At 41.7% G+C, this 23,421-nt stretch overlaps 1 protein-coding gene across 7 annotated transcripts in view; it reads right to left on the reverse strand.

Annotated features, from left to right (window-relative positions):
* Nucleotides 1-22,093, reverse strand: part of GPR19 (G protein-coupled receptor 19) — a 36,817-nt gene extending 14,724 nt beyond the window's left edge. Inside the window, exons 1-4 of one of the 7 annotated variants that reach the window (XM_040642176.1) lie at nt 20,638-22,093; nt 20,425-20,529; nt 19,129-19,214; nt 7,494-7,650 (exon numbers count right to left, since the gene is read on the reverse strand). The gene's annotated coding sequence lies outside the window, so the exon portion shown is untranslated. Of the gene's footprint in view, nt 1-7,493; nt 7,651-19,128; nt 19,215-19,564; nt 19,944-20,296 lie in introns of those variants that run through there. The other 6 variants (XM_040642174.1, XM_040642175.1, XM_008707000.2 and 3 more) reach the window with 6 other exon arrangements.
* Between the last annotated feature and the right edge of the window lie 1,328 nt (nt 22,094-23,421).

Here is a 23,421-nt window from a genome sequence, read left to right on the forward strand (position 1 = left end):
TAAGCATCTGCCTTCGGCTCAGGTCATAATCCCAGAGTCCTGGGATCGAGCCCCACATTGGGCTCCCTGCTCAGCGGGAAGCCTGCTTCTCCCTCTCACACTCCCCCTGCTTGTGTTCCCTCTCTCGCTGTGTCTCTCTCTGTCAAATAAATAAAATCTTTAAAAAAAAATAGAAAGAAAGAAAGAAAGAGCTGTTATCTTAAGCCACTAATTTTGTGCTAATTTGTTCTGCAGTAATAGAAACTAATTCAATATAGCCATTTCTTAGATAATTCAGCATGAACATTAAAATTCACACCAGCCATCCTATCACTTTCCACTACCCCACCAGCATCTAGATTATCAGAAACCTTGAGAAGATTGAACAGTGTGGTGCTTTCTGGTTTACCTTAAACATGGGACTGGGGGCTAAGAAACCTGGGCTCTGATTCTGAATATAAGCACTGAACAGCAAGACAAGAGACACAGGTCTTATTTTTATATCACAGTAAGGACCTTAAGTAAATCAACCTTTTGGAATCTCTGTTTCCATGGCTATAATATAAATGAGTTGATCTAAATAATTTCTGAGGTCCTTGTAGTGTTATGAACTAAAACTGATAGGTAGACATTGTGATGAGCAACACACGTTTGTTTAATTTATAACTCACTACTTTCACCTGGCAGAGAGCTCACCCCAAGAATGCATTCTGACGGGAGGAGAGGGAAGCTGGTTAGGGCTGCTGGGGCTTCTGTGAGCTTCTGATATCCAAGATCAACGTATGGGTCTCCAAAAGAGGGATGCATTTTCCCTGCAGGCCAGGTAAGCATTCCCCGCCCCAATAATTTTCCTGGAAGTGCCAACAATCTCTTACTGAAGATTCCCTGCAAGAAGTGGTCTGGTCAAAGAGGACTTGACACCTGTATCTATCTTCCTTTCTATCTACTACCAAGCTTCTCAGAAGGGAGAGACACTTACTAGAACCCCCGGCTGTCTTCTACCAATTTCCCACACCTCTCTTCCCAATAAGGAGTCTTTCAAATTCGGAAGGAGACAGTTTGGCCAAGGGATCTGCACCTCCCCAAATTCAATTTAATTCATTACCACAGACATTTTTTGAATACCTGCTGTGAGCGCATTGAGTCTAAAGTAGAGGCAAACAGTTGTTTTGGAGGTTAGCATTCAGTTTCATTTTCAAGCTCAGATTTCAGTATCAACATCTCTAGTTGTGCAATTTAAACAAGAAAGAAGTGAGGAGGCAAAGACCAGACGCATCACACTCAAAGCAAAGAACTACACAGTAGGTACGATTTACAGCAATTTGAAAAGAAGGTGAAGTTTTCGTTAAGCACGGAGTACAAACACTAAACAGAGAGTTACTAAGAACTCTGTTTTTCAGAAGCATTTATATTCTGTCTCACATCAAATTCACAGCAACACTCAGGGTAAATTTGATCTGCACCACTGTCTTCAATCAGGGTTTTCTAATAAAGCAAACCTTTAAGTTCATGAAGCAAAAGTTAGATTTGAATTTGCATTAATGTGCATTTTTCATGGACAAATTATGCAACTGTATGTAGTCAGTTGTCACTGAAAATATGTTGAATGTCTATTTGCATGTTTCACATGGTTAATATATATTTTAGTACCATATATTTTTAGACATCTTGTAAGTTAAAATGATACTATCATCTCTCAGTGCTTCTTACTTTAATCCCCTCTGCACATCAGTCATGGTTGACCCAAATCACCAACACCAGCCATTTTTAGCCTTTCTTCCTTAGAGACAGATGTGACAAATGTGTTCATACATGTGACACACTCCTACAGATATATCCAGAATTATGTGCAACTCTAGGAGCTGACCTGTATCGTTAACAGAGTCCTCAACCTAAGAAACCATGTGGAGAAGAAAATAATTATGTAGATATTCTTAACTTTATTCTAATTAATTAAAAAATAAATCACTAGCAAATCTTGGTATTTGATTAATTAGCAAGCAATTATTTGCAACAGACACCCTTTGTTTAGGACATATTTGGACACCATGGTTGATAAGCTTTGCTATACTGTAAGTGTACACCTGAAATCTGAATTCTTTTTAAAGATTTGTTAATTTATTTGAGAGAGAGCACACACGAGCTCGGGTAGGGGCAGAAGGAGAGGGAGAATCACAAGCAGACTCCCCACTGAGTGCGGAGACTGAAGCGGGGGCTCTCAGGACCCTGAGATCATGAACCTGCGGTGAAATCAAGAGTCATATACTTAACAGACTGAGCCACCCTGGTGTCCCTGAAATCTGAATTCTTGAAGGCTAAGGGTGCCTGTCACAGAGAACTGAGGGAAAGACAGTAAGAGAGAGAAATATGGTTGTTTTTTCCAACTGGGCAATGGTGGGACACCATAAATCTGTTATAAAAGTCTACTAAGGAGCATTTTTCTGGAAGTAACTAATCTCCTACCTATGATCTATAAAGCCATTGATATTCCAGAAGGTTTCATAGGCTGCACCCAAACCTGAAGGTGTGTTTCCTTCTCTAGATGTGGAAGAAAATAACTTCTGCACATTTTAAATATGAAGAGGCTATATAATGCAGTGATTGGAAGCATGGGCTCTTAGAGCTGTGGTTCTCAGGTCATTTTGCCTCCCAGGGGACATTTGGCAATGTCTGAAGAAATTCTTGATGTCACACCTAGGGGAGGAGAGTGTTACTGACATCCGATAGGTAGAGGCCAGAGACGCTGCTAAACATTCTACAATAAAGTCGGCCAGTCCCCCACAGCACAGATTTGGCTGGCCCCAAATACCAATAGTGCTGAGGTTGAGAAACCCTCCCGTAAATCAACCTGTCTGGGTATCAGATCACTTAATATCTGCGTAGCCTCTACCAAATTACTCAACATCTTTGTCCTTATTGTCTTTACCAATGAAATTAGGATAATAATGGTACCCACTTTGTTGATTTGTTGTGAGAATAAAATAAATGACGCAAGAAAGAAGCTAAGAACAATGTCTGAAAAAAAGCCAGTGCTCAACAGATGTTTACTTTTGTTATCTCTGGATGAATTGAGAAAGATCTGAGAAAGAAATATACCAAAATTTTAACAATGACTGTTTCTAGGTGGCAAGATAATGACTGATTTTTCTTTTCTTTTTTTTTTTTTAAGATTATTTATTTATTTATTTATTTATTTATTTATCAGAGAGACAGAGAGCTCAAGCAGGGGGAGCAGGAGGCAGAGGAAGAAGCATACTCCCTGCTGACCAGGGAGCCCGATGTGGGACTCGATCCTAGGGTGCTGGGATCATGACCTATGCCAAAGGCAGAGGCTTAACCGACTGAGCCACCCAGGTGTCCCGATTTTTATTTTCATTATGCTTTTTTTTTTTTTAAAGATTTTTATTTATTTGAGAGCGAGAGAGCAGGCGAGTGGGGAGGGGCAGAGAGGGAGGGATAAAGAATCTGAAGCAGACTCCCCACTGAGCATGGAGACCAACGTGCAACGTGCAGCTCGTGCAACGTGCAGCTCCATTCCACAACCATGAGGTCATGACCTGAGATGAAACCAAGAGTCAGACACTTAACTGACTGAACCACCTAGGTGCCCCTATTTTTCATTCTATATTTTTCATTTCCCAAATTTTCTAGAACTGTATTTATCTTAGCCTAATATCCAAAAACATATATATTTTTAAAGAATGCAGAGGAAAGAACTTTAATTGTGATAGGAACGAGTACAGAATTCAGATCCTGGCTCTATTTGCTGCGCGGGACTTCAGGCAAGTTAGTTAATGTCTCTGAGCTTCAGTTTCCTGATCAGAAGTTGGGGCTAATAACCTATATCGCAGAGTCTCTAACGACATTACACATGACAGACATCCAGTGCCTGGGAAAGCACGCCGAATGAGAGGCTCCATGAGATGACTGCTTTAAATGTTTAGCGAGGGAAAACAACTCCATAAACAGGAAAATACATTCATTACAGTAGGTCTCTTTTACTTTTGAAACTGTCCTCTTGGAGAAACCACCTCTCAGCTTGTGCCATTTTTTGCCTTGGTTCATAAAGGAGCAGTTGTGTCCATATTCTGGTTCTTCTATCCATTGCTTCATCCTTCCCGACGTACACATACGCTAGGAAATGATCCAGTCTTCGGGCCGGCAGGGCCTGACTCAGGTGGTGGGGTTTACTAGCAGCGGGCAAGTGACTATGCCTGAAAGGCAGGACCTAGGCCTCACTTTCTCATATCTGTCCCCCATGCTCGCTGCCCCCTTCCTGTCTCCTCTTTCATTCTGGCCTCCAAGTAGAAAGCACACTTGGCAAGGCCCCTCCGTAAGGGGACACCTCTCTACTTTCTGCTTGATCTTCTGTTCAGCTGGTTGAGTGGAGCTGATAGATTCGAGAGAGATGAGCAGGAAGCCCAGAGAGGCTTCCAGACCTAAGCCTGCAGAGGACACCTGTCCCGCTTCTCTGAGGAGCCCTACATGAGTGTGGTGGGCATGCAGCTCATGCCCGGCCATACTGGGCTGCCAGCAGGGCTTGCTTACTTGCTTGCTTTTTCTTGAAAATATTTATTTAATTTTGTTTTGTTTTATTATGTCATGTTAGTCACCATACAATACCTCATTAGTTCCTTTGCACAACTCACTCAGCAGGTAACACTGGAGGCAAGGCAGATGAGTGGATAGGAGTCAAGGACCCACACCCTATCTACAAACCCTAGTCTTCCTTTCCTTCATGACTTAATTAGGTGGAAATAATAGAACAGGTTATGTTTGTGAATACTATCAAGACAGATGACTATTTCATTTTTTATTTTTATTTTTTACCATAATCTCTACACCCAATGTGGGGCTTGGACTCATGACCGCGAGATCAAGAGTTGCACGGGAGCTCTGAGAGAGGACTATTTTAACCCCAGTTAGCCTGCTAACTTGAATTCAAATCCTAAGCAACCTTTCCAGATACCCTGAGACAATCTTTCGCACTCAAGTCCTAGCTGCCATGGTTTGGGAAAGCAGCCAGGCTCCAATCTACTCTGACACTAATGATTCCAGGGTTCTCTGGGGAGGAGTCCTACAGTTCTGTGAGCTCCCGGTTCAGAATTCTGAGGACTGGGAGCCACAGCTGATTAGCAGAGGCCTGCCTGGAGCAGGAACTGACCTCAACACGTTCAGTCTCAACCCAAGGTGAACAATTTCAGTGTTGGGAGATGGTGCCAGGCAAACACCAGAAGAAAATGAGACTGTTAGGGTGCCTCTATATCCAGATATAAATAAAAATACCAGAAGAACTTCATTCTAAAGATAAATAAAATGTCAGGGGGATTCGTAATCCCAGGAAAGAATTCATGGATACTTCTTGAACTCTAATGTGCTACTGCTCCAGAGTCAGTCTGACTAGCATATATAAATTTCAGACATAATTTTGGCAGCTGCGAAGGTCTCTCCCACTACACATGTACCTCTTCATTGTCCTCCCTATGAGCACATGCCAAACAAAGTAGGGATGGGCCCCTACACAGGTCCCAGCAGAATGCTTTCAGAGCTCTTGCAAGTGGATATCAAGAGCCTACCATAAACCAGGACTGGTGCAAAGTGCTAGAAACCCAACGATGGAAGATATGGTCCCTTCACTCAAGAAGCTCACTTCAGGTGACTATAATAGTGTAAACGTGGTACTTGTCCCAGGGAAACAGAGATTCCAGCAGGGATTCAGAGCTTAATATAAAGAACTAAAAGTTCAGTATTGTAGGGGACACAACCACTCTTCAAAGTATTCTTCAGTGAAACCCTAAAGGGAAATGCCTCATTTAGTAAAGAATTTCACAATTTTAGATTTCTATCCCTTTTCTTCCTCCTTACATTTAACCTAGTAGCTTCCCTTAGTTTTCCCATAGCTGTAAGAATGAGATCAGTCATCATTCATTGTCAAGAGCCGGAAGGGAAACTACACAGACCAGAAGGAATAAATCTTTATATTTCAAAAATTTCTAGAGTTAAGAAAAAACTTTCTCTTTTTCCCTTAAAAACCTAAAATAATTTGCAAAGACAGTAATCTAGTCCCTTGAAGTATGGTAATATTATTTTAAAGCAACAAATGTAGTCCGTTTGACACCATAGTTTGTATTCATAATTTTTTAAAGTTTTTAAATCTATTTATTTTATTTTGAAAACCAAGTAAGTGCTTTTTAAAAATAGTATGTTTAGGCTGGTATTGTTACTAGGTTCAGAGGATGAAAGAATGTTAAGTTCAATTAAAAAAAAAATCAACCATGATGTAATTCTAGATTTCTTTTTTGCCTTTGGACATCATTTGGTCACCATAGTAACACAGTATTTTACTACCAGATATCTATACAGCACAAAGGGAAGAGAAGAACAGGCAATTACTTACTGGGTTATTTGGGGGGAACAGAAGGTGACTATTGGGATAATTTAAGATTACATATAGATTCCAATGGGGATCTGTTTCAGCCAGGCAAGCTGATTTGATCTTCTAATAACATCAGCTGAACAAAATTTGTAGCCAAATCAACTGTTGACATCATTTGAAATAAGACAAGCAGGGAAGAAGTTAAAATCATGGACTCTGGGGTCAAGTTTCTTGGGTCCAAATCCTTTTTGTAGGATTTGTTAGCTGTGTGATCTTGGGAATGTTTCCTAACTTCTCTGTGCCTTAGATTCTTCATTACCAAAATGTGAGTACTAATACCTCTCCCAGAAGATTACTATAAGGACTAAATGACTGATGATTTGTGCTTATAATGATGTCTCGCACATAGCAAGAACTTTGTAAGTATTTGTTAAAAATGAAATAAAATTTAAATTTGCTAGCTTCCCTCTTTGTGCTGGGTAGAAATGGTCAAAGATACCAAGATTTGAGTACATGGCAGATTATTTTAACCTGTAACTTTGGAAAATTCCTTTGAGAACTTCCTGGGAGCCTTCTTGATAGCTATTCTGTAAGATTTGAAAGTCAGTTGCACTCTACTATCCCAAACCAGAGATGGAAATAATCATAAGCTCTCCTGGTATCAGGAACATCAGAAGGAAGACAATTGCACAGCACAAAGAAACAGCACGCCTGCCCACTCAGGCTCCCTAAGCCAATGCCAATCACCTCTGGGAACATGGGCACAGAATAAGCAACTGAAAAGGGAGAAAACAAGATTTTATTGCAGTGACAATGAAATTTAGTTGATTTCAGTAATATTATTTGTTTCCTCTTTCCAGGACTCAAAGAAAAAAATCATTTTCATCAATTAGTGCTTTGTTTTATTAATTATCACTATACACAATTTCCATCAGTTTTTCTTCAACAGGCACTTGCTCTGGTGAATAATTCATTTTACAGAACTATCTAGGCATCTTTTCTAGACCTGTATCAAATCTAAAGCCCCCTAACCAAATCTTAGCCAGGACAAAAATCTCCAAATTGCCTGGAAAAAAGAAGGTATCATGTCCTGTAAGCCAAATATCAGCCGCGATACCACGGGATCCCTAGCACATACCTTCATCTGGACTTGATTTCAGAGACGGTCTCCTTGGGTCTTCTCGGTCAGGAATAGCCCCTGCACAGGAGTTTGGAGAATGCCATACACCACCAGGAAAGCTTGGGAGCACATTCATTTCTGTCCTCTGCCTTCCCCTTGGCTCATAGCCTGCTTCCTGGTAGGAAGACAAGATGACGCTGTGCTGGGTTGACTGTTAAACCATCTTCCCGCCCCCAGCCCCACTCTCTTGGTGCCCCTCCCTTCTCCTTTCCAAGGCTCTGGAATGTGTCACATGGGAAATGGATCATGTGGCTCAAGGGGAGAATGTGGCCATCTTCTATCTCCCCTCCCCCACTTTTCCTTTCAGGAGCAAAGCAGCAGAAATCTCTGACCTGATTGGCTCTGACCAAAAATCTCCATATGAAAAGGAGAAAATTCAACCAAACCTCCAGCCTTCTCCACTTTCTTTTTTGTTTTATTTTTCATCTGAACATTTTATTCTGGACATTCAGAGTTGCCTGGTAGGGAGGGAAATGATACTTTCTTCCCAGTCTCTCTTTCTTTCTTATCATCAACACCCTAACGTGGCAAGGTGTTCCCTCACTCTCCTCTGGAGCCCCCTTAGCACGTCTGAGACAACTGAGTGTTCAGCACCAAGGACAGCATTACACCCCCTTCAGCGTTCATTAAAGTCATTTGTCTATTTCACTCTCAGGTAAATAAAAATATTTTAAAAATATTTCTCTGAGGTCTTATGTCTAAATATAAGTCAGGCCATATAATTAGGGCTCTGACTTCCCCTACTATCAACTTATTGCTACCTTATAAATATAAACATAATTCTTACATATCATTAAACCCAAAAGACCATACCATGCCTACCTACCACCCAGCCCTCATCCTACCACCCATCCCCACCCCTTAGATATGCTCCATGTTTTGGGGGGAGGGGAAATTCTCATAACATAGTTTACTATATGCCCATATATCTATGCTTATGGACAAAAAACAAAACACAGAAACACATAGGATTTTGTGTGTGTGTGTGTGTGTGTGTGTGTGTGTGTCAAGATGTGCTTAGCCCCATTCCTAGGCCTCAGGCAGGGTTGAATTAGAGAGGCAGGGAGGGAGCCTGGTAGAAGCTGTTTTGTGCAGGGTCTATCCTGCTTTGCTGACGTCCCTGTTGCCATGGTGCTAGGTAACTGCTGAAGGGGATGATTTCTTTCAGAACCGGTCACCATGGGACCCTGCTGACTAAAGAAAGGGAGAGGGAAAAGGACTGAATTGCTGAGGAGGACTTTCAATTAGCATTTTCAGAGCCAAATTTACCCTAATGGGCCCTTTCCTTACTGAATTGTTGCTGACCCTAAATCTTAAAAGGATTCTGGAAATTAGTATGGACACTGCAGTGGTCACTCCCTCCATATTCCACTGCTTCTTTCCCCTAAAAATCTAATTAGGTGCAACTGAATGAAAATGCCAGCTTCACAGAATGACTGTGGAGTGCCATCCCAGAGTAGGGGGGAAGGACACAGGAACCGATTTCTCTTCACGTTGGGGCTTCTGACTTTTATGAAGCCATTCATCCAAGTCCCAACAGCCTTAATTGGGAGATACTTCAGAACCACACCTGACTGCTGACACAAGGAATAATTCGCGACTCTTTACAATGTTATGGGAGAGAGGACAAATATTTGTTAATGTGAGTTGCTGGATTATTTTGAATAAAAATAAATTTGACTAGTTTAAGGTCAATCCTTTGGAATAGAATTTGGACTACCCGAAATCAGGAATTTAAGCTAGTTCTGCGTTTGTCTCATTAGGCTGCCATAGAACTGATTGTTTCTAAATCAGAGTCCTTACCATGGCAATTCTAAATATTTATTCTGGGGGGCAAAAATACTTTCCATGTGCAGGAATGCAAATTCTGTTAAAAAAAAAAAAAAGAGGTTGCACAGGGGAGCTGCAGTATAATTTCAAGAAATCAAAGTTCCTTCCTGGCTCAACATTCACAGCTTGAGACATATTTACTTCCTTTATTTTAGGAGAAGAATCAGGTTAATTCCAGTTTTTCTATATCAGACTCACAGAGAATTTCAACTCTGCTAATTCTGATACTTGCTGGGTACTATAACAAACTCTCCTGTTTTATAGATGAGACTGAGGCTTCCAGAGGATAAGGAATGTGCTCCGAACTGCAGAGCTAGTGTGGGAACAAGACTTTGGAACTATTTAATCTGATTCCAGAGCAGGCACACTATACTATACTATTCTGCATCGTGAATAATGGACTAGGCTAAAATAACTTGTCAAATGTAATGTGATGTGATTCACTACTAAGGGCCTCCGACAGGAGAAATCAAAAAGATTGCTTCAAATTACTTGAGACCAAAAAAAAAAAAAAGACCAAATTATTCATTCCTTTTAGGATGATTGCATGTGTACATCATAGCTTAATGATAAAATAGTAATAATTCTTCTAGGAATCATAATCCAGAATATTATTAAGGATTTTTATAAAACATGTGGTGTAATATACTAATTCTGCTTAAAAAATCTTAAATTTGTAATCACCTAACTTGTTCCTGGTCATTTGGAAGAAAAGAAAAGGACAGTGTCTTCCATCCAAACTCCTAAAACTCCACAATACTTGTAATTGGGGTAATATTTTGAAAATGATTTATGTGATTTTTTTTTCCTCCTTTGCCTGGGAATCAATTTGCCTTGGAAATAGGGAGTGTGGCACTGTTTCAAGTTACAAAAGGAGTGGAAAGAAAGAATGAATTAATATATTCAGCTTCTGAAATTCAAAACAGGAGAGTGCAGCAAGACAAAAGCCTTGAAATCCAGGCTGTTCTTTTGAAAGTCATTCTTGAAATTCCTGTATTTATGCCCTTACTTGTCATCAACCAAACATGGGAGAATTTGCTTAGAGTGTTTGGTACTCTAGAGAGGTCTTCAGACTGGGCAGACAAAAACTTTCCAAGAGGTCCAAGAGCATGGAGACAGTTTTATGGGAACTAACTTCTAGATCCTCAACTTCCACAAGTACGCTTTCTAAAGCTGATCTTCCTGAAAACCTGTGCAGTGAGGATGTCATACTGATTCTCGGTTCTCACCTACTAGTTTTCCTTCCATTTTACCATAGAACGGTGAACTCTCACCCACCTTTACCTCAAATCCTACAGTGGTGCACTGCCTGAATTTAAAAAGCTCCTGGGAACTGAAGGAACAACTAGAAATATTGGGGATGCTCTTGAGATACTATTGACCAGCCTCAATAATTGAGTAACAAATTCTTTTAAAAATCATGAGTTTTCTGATTTCTTTCAACAAAATTGAAAGCAAACCACTACCCAACTGGCTACCAAGAAAGTCATTAAAATAGTTTTCTTAAAAGAAAAGCTTTTTCTACAGCAGAATACCAGCTAATGAATGCACAGTATAATAGCTAGGGCACCATTTTTGCAGCCCCCAATGAAATAACCTATTCAGGCAAGGACTAAAATGGGTATTCAAACTCTCAAATGAAAAGTTGTTGAGAACAAGTTGTTTGTAGAGTATTTGCAAACTGCAAAGGGAAATGTATCCTTTTCCATGGTGAGACTGGAAAGGGGTAGGAGCCACCATTTTAACCAGGTGACCAAATTTTAGCATCACCAATAGTGAGACAACCTGAAATTATGTGCCTAATGTGGAACAATGTGACCTACCCAACACTACTAATCAAGTATTCTAAAAAATGTTTAACCTGAGTCTAATCAAACCTCTGTGCATAATGTCTAGTTTTTTTAAAAGGGCAGGGGTTGGAGAACAAGTTATAAGACATTATGAGGAAATAATCAGCCAAATTGAGAATACAGACTATTCTACAAGAGGACTCGTCTGGACTTATCAAAAAGTCAATGTCATGGGGCACCTAGGTGGCTCCGTTGGTTAACTGTCTCACTTCTGATTTCAGCTCAGGTCATGATCTCAGGGTCATGAGATCGAGTCCCATGTCAGGCTCCACACTGGGCATGGAGCCTGCTTAAGATTCTCTCTCCCTTTCCCTCTGTCCGCCCCCCCCCACCACTCACATGCTCTCTCTAAAACAATAATTAATAATAATAATAAGGCAATGTCATGAAATAAAAATTAAAAAGGTGTGCTGTTTGCAGCATGTGCTGTTACAGATTCAAAGAGACTAAAGACCACAACATAGGATTTGCTGAGATGCTGACTGGGGAGCGAGAGAGAATGGATATAAAGTAGCTATAAAATATTTTTGGGACAGGGGCACCTGGGTGGCTCAGTCGTTAAGCGTCTGCCTTTGGCTCAGGGCATGATCCCGGAGTTCTGGGATCGAGCCCCGCATCAGGCTCCACCGCTGAGAGCCTGCTTCTTCCTCTCCCACTCCCCCTGCTTGTGTTCCCTCTCTCGCTGGCTGTCTCTCTGTGTCAAATAAATAAATAAAATCTTTAAATAAATAAATAAAATTTTAAAAAAAGAAGAAAAATATTTTTGGGACAATTTGGGAAATTTGCATTGTGAAATGGATATTAGATGATATCACAGAATTGTTATTTAAATTAGGTGGGAGAAAGGAATTGTGGTTTATGGGAGAATTTTCTTATTCTTAGGAAATGCTGACATATTCAGGATGAAGTGTCAAGACAAATGCAAGTTGCCCTCAAACTGTTCAACAACAAGAAAATACATGTATGTACATATACAGAAAGGGCAAGTAAGTATGGCAAAACATTAACAATTGGTGAATCTAGGTGAAGAGTATATGGGTGCTTATTGTCCTTTAAACGTTGTCAGCTGAATGAAAAAGTAATAAATACTTCCCTATGGTAGAACAAGGACATGCCACATAGAGTCTGTCCCTTTCCAGCTCCGGTTTAACAAGAAAGACAGATAAAGGAGACTAAAGCTGTCAGAAAACCAGGCCCGACCCCTTTCTAGGCCAAAGTTGGATTTGAATGTATTCATTTTCTACCGTGGCTATAACAAATTACCACAAACTTAGTGGCTTAAAACAACACAAATGTATCATCTTACAGTTCTGTAGGTTAGAAATCCGACATGGGTCTTACCGGGCTAAAATCATGGTGATGGCATGGCTGCATTCATTTCTGGAAGCTACAGAGAGAATTTACTTCCTTGCCTTTTCCAGCCACCCATATTCCTTGGCTCATAGTCCCCTTACTCCATCTTTAAAACCAACAACTTTGTACCTCTCTAACGATTACTCCATAGTCACATCTGCCTTTGACTCTGGCCTTAGACTAGAAAGGTTCTTTCAAGGACCCATGTCATTAGATTGTGCCCACCCAGATAATCCAGGGTAATTTCCCCTCTCAAGGCCCTTAACTTAATCATATCTACAAAGTCCCTTTTATTTTGTAAGGTAACATATTCATGGGTTCCAGGGATTGGGACTTGGATATCACTACGGGGCCCTTATTCTGCATGCCGGTGAGTTACCTCCGTGTTGAGAGGATCTCTGCCTTTGCTCCTCTTTTGGGACGACTGCCCAGGCCCCTCATACCTCACTCTATGCACTTTCCATGGCTGTCTGGGCCAATGGCAAGTTTCCAATAGTGTAGTCAGAGAGAGAGAGAGAGAGAGAGAGAGCAGTCAACTATCCTAAGCTGTTACCGTTCCCTTGAAGCATGGGTGGCATGGGTGCTGAGCTAACAGCCAGGGGGGCTGCCATGGCTAGGTGAGGTGACTCCACAGCAGGGGCCAAGGGGAAGCTGAGTCTGCAAGAGGAAGGAGCCAATACTCCCTGGGAGATTTGCCTACAGCCAAAAACGGGCCATGAATTCTCCAACTGCAGGCTTCAGCATCACAGACCAGCAAGCTCCCCAGCGATCAGGCCAACAAGGGGTATCTTGCCAGAAAACTGCCAGTACATACTCTAGGTCCAGAATGAAGCCAGGGGATACCATATCTCTCACCAATTCCACAACGATGTGTACATTACGGCTCTCCACCCCCCATATAAACAGATGTTATCTTTAGAGAAGATGTAGGACCTCCTTGGGAGGCATTATGAAACATGAAACATTTTTATCCAAAGGAGACTTATACTACTTAAAGGAATTGTTTAAATAATGAAATTGAACTATATTCGAAACTGAATTAGGGGCGCCTGGGTGGCTCAGTCGTTGGGCGTCTGCCTTCGGCTCAGGGCATGATCCCAGAGTCTTGGGATCGAGCCCCACATCAGGCTCCGCCGCTGGGAGCCTGCTTCTTCCTCTCCCACTCCCCCTGCCTGTGTTCCCTTTCTCACTGACTGTCTCTCTCTCTCTGTCAAATAAATAAATAAAATCTTTAAAAAAAAAAAAAAAAAGAAACTGAATTAGACACTTAGGGTTTTTTTTTCCTGTAACCTAATAATTGTGGTGGGGTTTTGTGTGTGTTTGTGTGTTTGTGTGTATGTGTGTGTAGTGGTGGTTTTAAAATATGTCCACAAATCCTTCAATATGCCCCCCTTCAAATAGTGATATATAATGCCACTCTCCTTGAACATGGGCCTTACTTAGTAGCCTATTTCCAGTGAATAAAATGTGGCAGAAGGGATTCTGTGTAACTTCTGGAGCCAGATCATAATAAGGATAGTTTCTGCCTGGCTCTCTAACATCTTGGATTACTCATTCTGGGAGAAGCCAGCCACCATGTCAGAAGGACATTCAAGCCATCTTGTGAAGGGGCCCACATATGGAAAACAGGCCTCTCACCAACCAGCACCAAAGAGCAACCAGCTGAGTGAGTCGCCATGGCAGCAGATCCTCCAGCCCTTATCAGGTGACTACAGTCCTTGTCAACATCAGAACTGCAACTATGTTGCCAGACCCCAAGCCAAAACTGCCCAGCTAAGCTGCTCCCAAATTCCTGACCCACGAAATTATGAGATAATGTTTATTATTGTTTTAAGTTAGTAAGTGTTAGGGTACTTTGGGGTTTTTTTTTAATTGATTTTATTTATCTGAGAGAGACAGAGCACGAGGGGCGGGGGCAGATGGAGAGGGAGAAGCAGACTCCCCACTAAGCAGAGAACGCAACATGGAACTCAATCCCAGGACCCTGGGATCATGACCTGAACCGAAGGCAGACGCTAAACCAACTGAGCCACCCAGGCACCCCAGTTTTAGGTTATTCTGTTATGCAGTAATAGATAACTAATACACAGGTGAAAACTCTAGGAAAAAAAAAAAAAAACAAGACACCCACTCTTTCTAGGCGTAGCTTAGCTGTAATAAGTGAAATAAGTGTCCCTGGTACATATGTGTGTTCTTTATGTGGAAGGTATGTGGTTTCATGAGGCCAAGACATTACAAAGGGGAAAGCACAATTAGCCACTCAATAGTGGTGTCTGGGGGGAAGAAAGCTAAGTAGGTGGAAGAAGATTATAAAGACTCAGAAGAACTGTACAGAACTCTAGAACAGGAAGATGGACCTAAGATGGGGCTGACATAAGGGACCAGAAAGCTGTGGGAGCCGAGACAGCCACTGACTCTCTCTCTTTCCCTATGAGGCTACAATGCCTATTGTCTCCTATTCCCTCTTCATCGGCTACATTCACCCGCTTCTCTTTTGATATCAGCTCATCCTGCTTTACACTGCATTACTGGCCCCCAAAAGCTGCCCCCAACAGGCCGAGTTAGCTCTGAAACGTACATGACCTTACAAGTTCAATGCTCCTACCACAGTAACCCAATCTCAATTAAAAACTGAACCACCATATGATCCAGCAATCCCATTTCTGGGAATATCTCTGAAGGAAATAAAATCAGTAGCTTGAAGAGATATCTGCATCCCATGTTCATCGTATCATTCACAGTAGCCAAGATATGGAAATAGTCTAAGTGTCTGTTAAAAGATGAATGGATAAAGGAAATATGATACACACACAGAGATGAATATTATTCAGCCTTTAAAAAGAAGGAAATCCTTCCATTTGTGACAACATGGATGAACCTGGAGAACATTATACTAAGTGAAATAAGCCAAATAGAAAGACAAATCCTGCATGATCTCACTTATATGTGGAATCTAAACAAGTCAAATTCATCATAACTGTGAGTAAAACAGTGGTTACTGGGACTGGGGGTTGGAGGAAATAGGGAGATTCTGGTCAAAGGGAACAAACTTTCAGTTATAAGATATAGAAGTTCTGGAGACTTGATACACAGCATGGTGACTATAGTTAACAATAATGTATTGCATATTTGAAATTTGCTAAGATAGAGTTCACGTGTTCTTACCACACACATACAAATGTAACTATGTGATATGAATATACTAATTTGCTTGATATAGTAATAATCTCAAAATGTATATGCATATCAAAACACCACAGTGTACACCTTAAATATATACAATTTTTACTTGTCAATCATATTTCAGTAAAGCCGGGGACAAATACCTGACCCAGTCTCTCAATGTTCCGATCTATATAGGAGGCAGAGTCTGTCTGACTCAGCCTAAGTCAGATACACAGCTGGATCCAATCAGTTGTAGGCAGCGGGATGGAGAGGAGCTCCCATACTACCCTCTCAGCACTCTCTCATTGGCAAATTTTATAAAAGGGCAGGGCAAGGAGAGGGAGGAAAGGACTGATAGAGGAAATGACTGGCATCTCAGTGTGTGTGTATGTGTTTTTACAATTCCATTAACTCTCCATGGGTGAACCCAACAGCCCCACTCTAAACTCATAATACCTGTGGCCTCCAGCTCACCTCTATTTTAATCACCCACCTGGCTATGCACACCCTTCACTCTGCTTGCAGCTCTCCCACACATACACTATGCTGTTTCCATAGCTTAGACTTGACACATGGTGTCCTCTGCCCTGTCCACCTTGGGAACATCTATTCCTCTCTCAAATCCTGCTGGGTTTCATCTTGTGTGTGGTTCTATGCCTCTTTACCCCCACCCCCTCCAAAATAAGTTACTCATATCTTCCTTTTTACTATAATACTTCTTTAATTCTCACACATATTACTTCTGTGGTTATATATATTTTATATTGCAGTGTGTTCATAAATTCTTATAGGGAGAATGTCATCCAGTTCATCCTTATACCTCTAGGATTAAAAAAACAAAGGAGGTGCTCAACAGTAATGTTCCAGCATACTGAACAAACTGGATTTTGGGGACTAACTTAAGGCAACTTAATTTTTATTTTCCACTGTCCCTGTGAAAACACTCTGTAGGGGCTGGTTCTTCTCCCATCCCTGAATGAAAACTTGGGCAGTCCCATTCCTTTTCCTGGTCACTTTAGTTGAGAAAAGTAAGTAACTAAAATATCCAGTCCTGTATAATAGTCACAGTTTGCTGACAAAAGCCTAACTGAAAGGCTTTCCCCCTCCTCCCAGTTTGTGCCTGCTACAGTGGGAAGCTTACATTTAGGGAAAGAGTGTGGCCACTTTTCTCTCTGACTTGTTTGTCTAACAGCACTCCAGTAACTCCATTCAGATATCCTCTTTGAAACCCCTTTACCAGTATTCATCTTGACTTTTTATGCCCTTGACATGGGTGAGAGTTCAAAAATAGTCTAATCAGTTCTCACCCTCCTATAAACTGCAAGAGTCCTACACAGCAGTCTGTTTCTGGTATTTCTTGTCATAGAACCTTAGGCAGCCACAACAACCCTGATAGATTTCATTGTCAATGGCCTGCTGCTCATGCTTTCCCACAAGCACCTTCCCACTAGAGAGGAACACCCACATACATACACTTCAGTGATGCCATGATGCCCCTCCCCAACCAACAGAGCAGAGACAGTTGTAAAAGGTTGCCGCACCCCTCTATGGACATCAGACCAAGATTCACCACGCGGTAAAGCAATAAAGACATCATCTGAGTTGCCTGCTAGCTCATAGGATCAACTTGGGAGGCTCAAAGCCCTCCATCGCTACAGTAAGGCCCATATACTCCTGGGGCCTGTATTAATGACCTCATCACTTGCCTTTCCCAAATCCGGATGCTTACCACATTCTTATCATAATGGTCTCTTTTCCTGAATATAGCTCCCTATACCCTACTCATCTGCCCATCTCAACCACTAGCCTTTATTCCTCTAGAAATTTTTCAAATGTATAACTATACAGACGGTCTTAAACCACAGATCTAATTTTCTTCTCCCTCTTCTAGAGGAACTCGTTTTTTTTTTAAGATTTTATTTAGGGGCGCCTGGGTGACTCAGTTGGTTCTGCGTCTGTGTTCAGCTCAGGTCATGATCTCAGGGTCCTGAGATTGAGTCCCACATCGGAGTCCCTGCTCAGCGGGGAGTATGCTTGTCTCTCTGCCTCTGTCAGTCTGCCTGCTTGTACTCTCTGTCTCTCTCAAATAAATAAATAAAATCTTTTTTAAGAGAGAGAAAGATAGCGAGAGCAAGCACAAGCAGGGGTGGGGAGAGGGAGAAGCAGGCTCCCCAGGACCCCGGGATCATGACCTGAGCTAAAGGCAGACGCTTAACCAACTGAGCCACCTCGGTGTGCTAGAGGGAACTCTTAAAGCAGTGGTTCTAACTTCAGTAGCAAAATGAAGAGCTTTAAAAACTACTGACGTCCAGGCTCCACTATCAAAGATTCTGACTTAACTGATCTAGGGGGAAGCCCGGCCATTTTTCAAAACCTTCCCAGGTAATTCTAATGTGAAGGTAAGGTAGAGAACCTGTCTTAAATACAGGCGACTCTATGCTACACAGAGCTTCCATATTTGAGGGGTAGATGGCATGCAGAAATGTGGGAGACTCAGGGAAGAAACTTTCATTTTTTGATCATAAATTATACATCAAGTTCTATGTAGTAATTCATGCAGCCTTCTAAACAGTACCTCATTTCATCTTTACAATCATCCTATGAGGTAGGCACTGTTATCCTTATTTTACAAAGAGGGAAACTGAGGCACAGGGAAGTCACACAGAGTTAACTGGCATAACCAACCAAGGCAAACCCAAGGTCTCGATTCCCAATTCCACACACCTTCCGTGACACCATATTGAGATGTCATGCCTCCTACAGCTAGATGATCCCACTTCCTAAAACAAGACACGAAGGCTTTATCCCAAAAATCCTATTCTATTGCATCCACGAATTTTTTTCTGGAACATTTTCCCATCAATGGCACACACAGAGCCCAGCTACTAGGCTGTACTTCAGGCTGCTAAAATGGAATGAAGTGCTCCAAGGGAGAACTTCTTGATAGGGGACTACCAAGTCTGGGTCTTTATTGAAGTACTTCCATTTTATAATTCCTACCTGGATCCTTTGTCCATCATTGCTAACTTAAATCCTGTGGCTTTCTATATTTAGTTTTTCTTACAGATGAAGCTATACTACTTACCTACAATCCACTGCTTTGGTGGGCTAGTAAAATTATGTACTCCATCCCTCTTCTGCCTTGTACTCCAGATGGTACACAAAGAATCAACATATAGTGGCTAAGCTGCATAACACTGCTGCCAGTATCAAGATGGACTCTAATACCTAGTGAACTGGGAAGCTAGAACTAGAAGTATGTTTTTTTATAATGCACCAGTGGTATGTCTAAGGGACTTCGTAGCTAAATTCCACCATTTCACGCCACGAAATCCACGTTTCATTCTGGCTGAGGTATAGGGTGGGCAGGAGGTGGCAGGAACCAGGGGACTTACTGGCAGAGAGCACTTCAGGTGTCTGGGTGGTACCTTTCAGATGTTGCAGGACAAAATCCAATGCTTGTGCAGGTGTCCCATGTATCCTGCAAAAGAGGTAAGATTACTCAGTTCTCTCAAGACAGTTCCCAAATTCCTGACTCCTGTGACCTTAAACCGTTTTTTCTAATCCTAACCTCGGCCCTTGTTCAGGACTACGGCTTCTAGAATCCTCCTTGTTCCCCTCATTCAGGGACTTCCCAATTTTCACCTTACAAATCATGGCCTAATCATTTCTACCTTTCTGTTTACAAGCATGCATAGGTTCACACTATTTTAAGGAACTTTTTCTACTGCCAACGGTTGTCTTTCTAGTCTCACCTCTCCCGTGTGCTATCGAGTTACTGCCTTCATTTATCTCTCAAATTATCCCACCTTCTCCTTCCCACCGCATTACCTTAGTTCAGCACAGTCTCCCTGAGTCTCCAGTGAGAAAAAAAAACATCTTGGCCCCCTCAGATTTATTCCTTTAAGTCGCTCCCCGAGTTATCTCTCGAAACACTTCAACGACATCATCCTCATTTTAAAACCCGGATTCGCTCTCCCACCCCCACTCCTTTACTACTGGATTCGCTGAAACTTCCTCTCACACAGAATTCACGGTCAACATATATGAACGGAAAGAAGGGACGACCATGAAATCATGCAGAGTTGTGACTGCAAAGTCTCGAAGAATGTAGTGTTGTGTGCTTGAATCCCTCAGACCTTTCTGGAGGGCCAGGTTTGGTTTACTATTAACGCCACAGAGAGTTTCAAAACTTTTTCGCGCTAAAAAGGCTTAGTCAGGGGCATGCGCACACGTACCCTCCGAGGTTCCGCTTTACGCTCAGGCAGATCTCGCGTGGTTTGGGGAAGCCTCAAGATTGGGAAATTTTTTGTGGCGTTGTGCGGCCTTGCCCCACCCCCCAACCCCCCAACCCCCAACCCGGGTGGATTTGTGCTGTAAACAAATAAAGGAGAGCAGAACTCCGCGGCGAGGACGAATGAGGCTGGTATAACCAGCCCACACGCTAGCCGCAGTTCTTCGGGGACGAGGAATTCTGCAGACTTCTCTGCAAGGCCCTGAAGGCCGCGCCTGTTCCTCAGAAACAAAAGCCAGAAATAAGTAAAAATAGAAAAAGCCACGCACTTTATCACCTTAAGAAGCGGCGTTTTGTTTTGCTTTTCCACTTTAAGCTTTACGAAAAATCCCCGGGTGGCTACCAACCCACCGGTTTAGCCTCCTGCTGTCATTGCGCCTGCGCGGAGTTTGTTTACCAACTCGGGCGTCCGCTCGGTTCGGTCCCGCTTCCCCGGCGCCGGCGTTTACGGTCTTGATGGGTAATTCATAATGAAAGTCCTGCTTTCAGTCAGGAACACGGACTGGAAGTTAAGAACAGGACATTTGAAGTGTTCAGTCCGAAACTAGTGAAAATACGAACGGTAATGAATGCCCGGAATATATATTCAGAAATCGTTGCCTTGTCAGACCTGCCGTGGGACAGCTTTATAATGAACGTGACGAAGGTGATAGCACACTGTGACCATTACTAAGAAGTGACAAGCAGCGGCAGTAAACCCCAGAGCGCAGGTAGTATTTAGGTACCTATTTAAAATAAGCACTCTGTTATGGAAAAGATGCAAATAAGCCTAGCCCGAAAGCCATTTTGCTCGAGCAAACCCTGAGCAGTACCTGCCTAAGACTGACTCTTGAAGCAAAGTCAAAAAGGCAGCCATGCAAATTTTGAAACTAAAAAGAGACGTAACTGTAGAAGCAGTAGCCATTGAAAGCACAGCGGAACAAGCAAATTTTAAGAGATGGTTTTAAGTTCCCTTCGGAATCCGTTTCAGGTAGTTTAGAAGTCTAAGATACTTAGAAAAGGAGAAGATCTGGTAGAACTTAGTGTTACAGATTTATGACTGAATCTGTTTGAAAACACACACAAAAAGGCAGGCAAGCTGATTTTAAAGTATCTTTATGGAAGAATTTCTAATGAGGCATTTTAATGTGCCCAGGAACAAACAACTAGTAAATTCGGTTAAATCTGAATATCTTAGAATTGAATAAAAGCATAGAGGTTAGCAATTTGGCAATTCTATTGCACTCTACTTGTTAAGCTTTAAATGATGACGGCTTGGATTTAGGATAGAAGAAAATTTCTACAAAAGAAGGTGAGATTTTTAGGTAGCATGAAATTCAGTAGAGAAAATATATGGACATGTGTGCAGGTAGGGCCAAATTTTGAAGGCTTTGGACGTTTGCAGTATGGTTCACATAGAGCCTTCACCTTAAAAAAAAAAAAAAAAAAAAAAAGCCTCTGGAGGCGCCTGGGTGGCTCAGTTGGTTCAGAGTGACTGGGGTGGTGATCTTGGGGCCATGGGGTCTGGCCCATATCATATGACTACCCAGTGTAGGACTCCACACTGGGAACTGGAGTCTGCTTGGGATTCTCTCTCTTTCTCCCTCTGTTCCTCCCCCCCAATCCCTGCTCTCACGGGTGTGTGCGCGCACTCTCTCTCTCTCACACACACACATAAATAAATAAGCCTCTGGAATATTCTTACAATGTTCGATATGATATGATAGTAAAATTTAGTAAATCTGGCGGTTAGGATACTTACCTTTTAAGGCATATTTGTACCAAAGTCAGAAGTGATTTTAAAATCCTGCTCTGTTATCAAGAAGTACACTCATTTGGTTGAGGAAGGTGATAACCAGTTTTCTAAGCCAGGATTGAATTGACATTTTCCTCATGAAGGAAAAGAAATGTAGATAAGCTGAATTGATTCTTTGTTCACCTTAATGATTAAGACTGACTCATAAAGACGGCTGGCTTACTTCGTCAAGGCAATCAACAACTGTAAAACAAACTGAATACTTTTATTGCACTGGATGAGATGACTCTAATGAAAATTAAGTATGGGAATTGGATGAAAAGTTGATAAAGAACTGTGAATCCTTTGAGACGCCTGGTTCGTTTACATGTGATAAAAATGTTAGTGTAAGACTGGTAAGTGGTCAAATAAAACTTCATCTTTGTTCACTGGGGAAAAAAGTTCTTTGATGAGTAAAAGAAACTCACAAATGGACTGGTTACCTATCTAGTCTGTCATATGACTCAGCAGGAAATATGCTTACCCAAATTTCTACAATCGGTAGCTGAAAAAGTGACCCATACCATTTTTTTAGCAGCATTCTGGGCATTCTGGGCACACTGTCCTGTTATCCTGACACTATAAAGCAGTTAAAAAAAAAAAAAAACTGTCGCCATTTTTATCCACATATTTATGTGAATCTGGGTTCTTGAATTATTGTGACCCAGAGACAAATAAGAAATTGCCGAACAATGAATCTGATATGCATTATCAATTACTCAAAATTGGTTGAATCAAACACAATATTATCGTATTAACTGAGTCATGGAAATTTTTTTTCAGGATAGATAACTTTAAACATTTTTTAAAGTATTAAATACGTACATGACAGCCAAAGTGCAGTGTTTGTGCATGAAATCTTAACGATAAGGGACCTCAAGGAAATTTTGCTGCTGCTTCTAACTCTGCACTCTTTTAGGTGTTGGGAGTAATTCCAGCACTCTTGTCATACCTAAAGAAAGAATGTTCTCATCATTTAGCAAAGGAGAGAGGGATGGAAGAAAAAAGGGTAAACCTCAGTTGTGAATATTAAGCAAAGCCCACTGAGGACATCTTCTCTGCTAAAGCACTCTTCCTTCTGCTAGGGAACTCTGCCTCAGCTTCTCTCCCACCCCCATATTTGCATGGCTAGCTGCTTCACTGCATTTTCATCTCTGATAAGCAAAGATGCCTTTCTGTTCTGCCATCCTCAACATAATTAAAGAGTCTTCTGTCATAGTCACGAGATGGCGGCCATAGCTTCAGCCATCATGCTCTTATACCAAATGTTTCAAACAGAAAGAAAGGGATGGGGTGGGGGTGGGGGGCTGCTAAGCTTTCTCCTTGTGGCCTCTCTCTTCTTATCAGGGTGAAAAATTTTCCCATATGACTTCACAGACTTCCCTTTACATCGCTCTGAACTATATCATATGACTACCCATAGCTGAGAGGAAGGCTGAGAAACCATGTACAGGAAAAACAAGTGTTCTTGAAAATGGTGTGCTAAAAATGACAGGACTTACAGAAAATATAGGCTTAGGAGCAGGCCCTCAAAACCTATGCAACTTTGTTACTTGAGGACAATAAAAGTTACTATGCTAATAAAAAATAATACCAATTAAATCTCCACTGGTATTTGTG

The sequence above is a fragment of the Ursus maritimus genome, unplaced genomic scaffold (genome assembly GCF_017311325.1).
Source record: "Ursus maritimus isolate PB19 unplaced genomic scaffold, ASM1731132v1 scaffold_26, whole genome shotgun sequence".
Taxonomy (NCBI): Eukaryota; Metazoa; Chordata; class Mammalia; order Carnivora; family Ursidae; genus Ursus; species Ursus maritimus.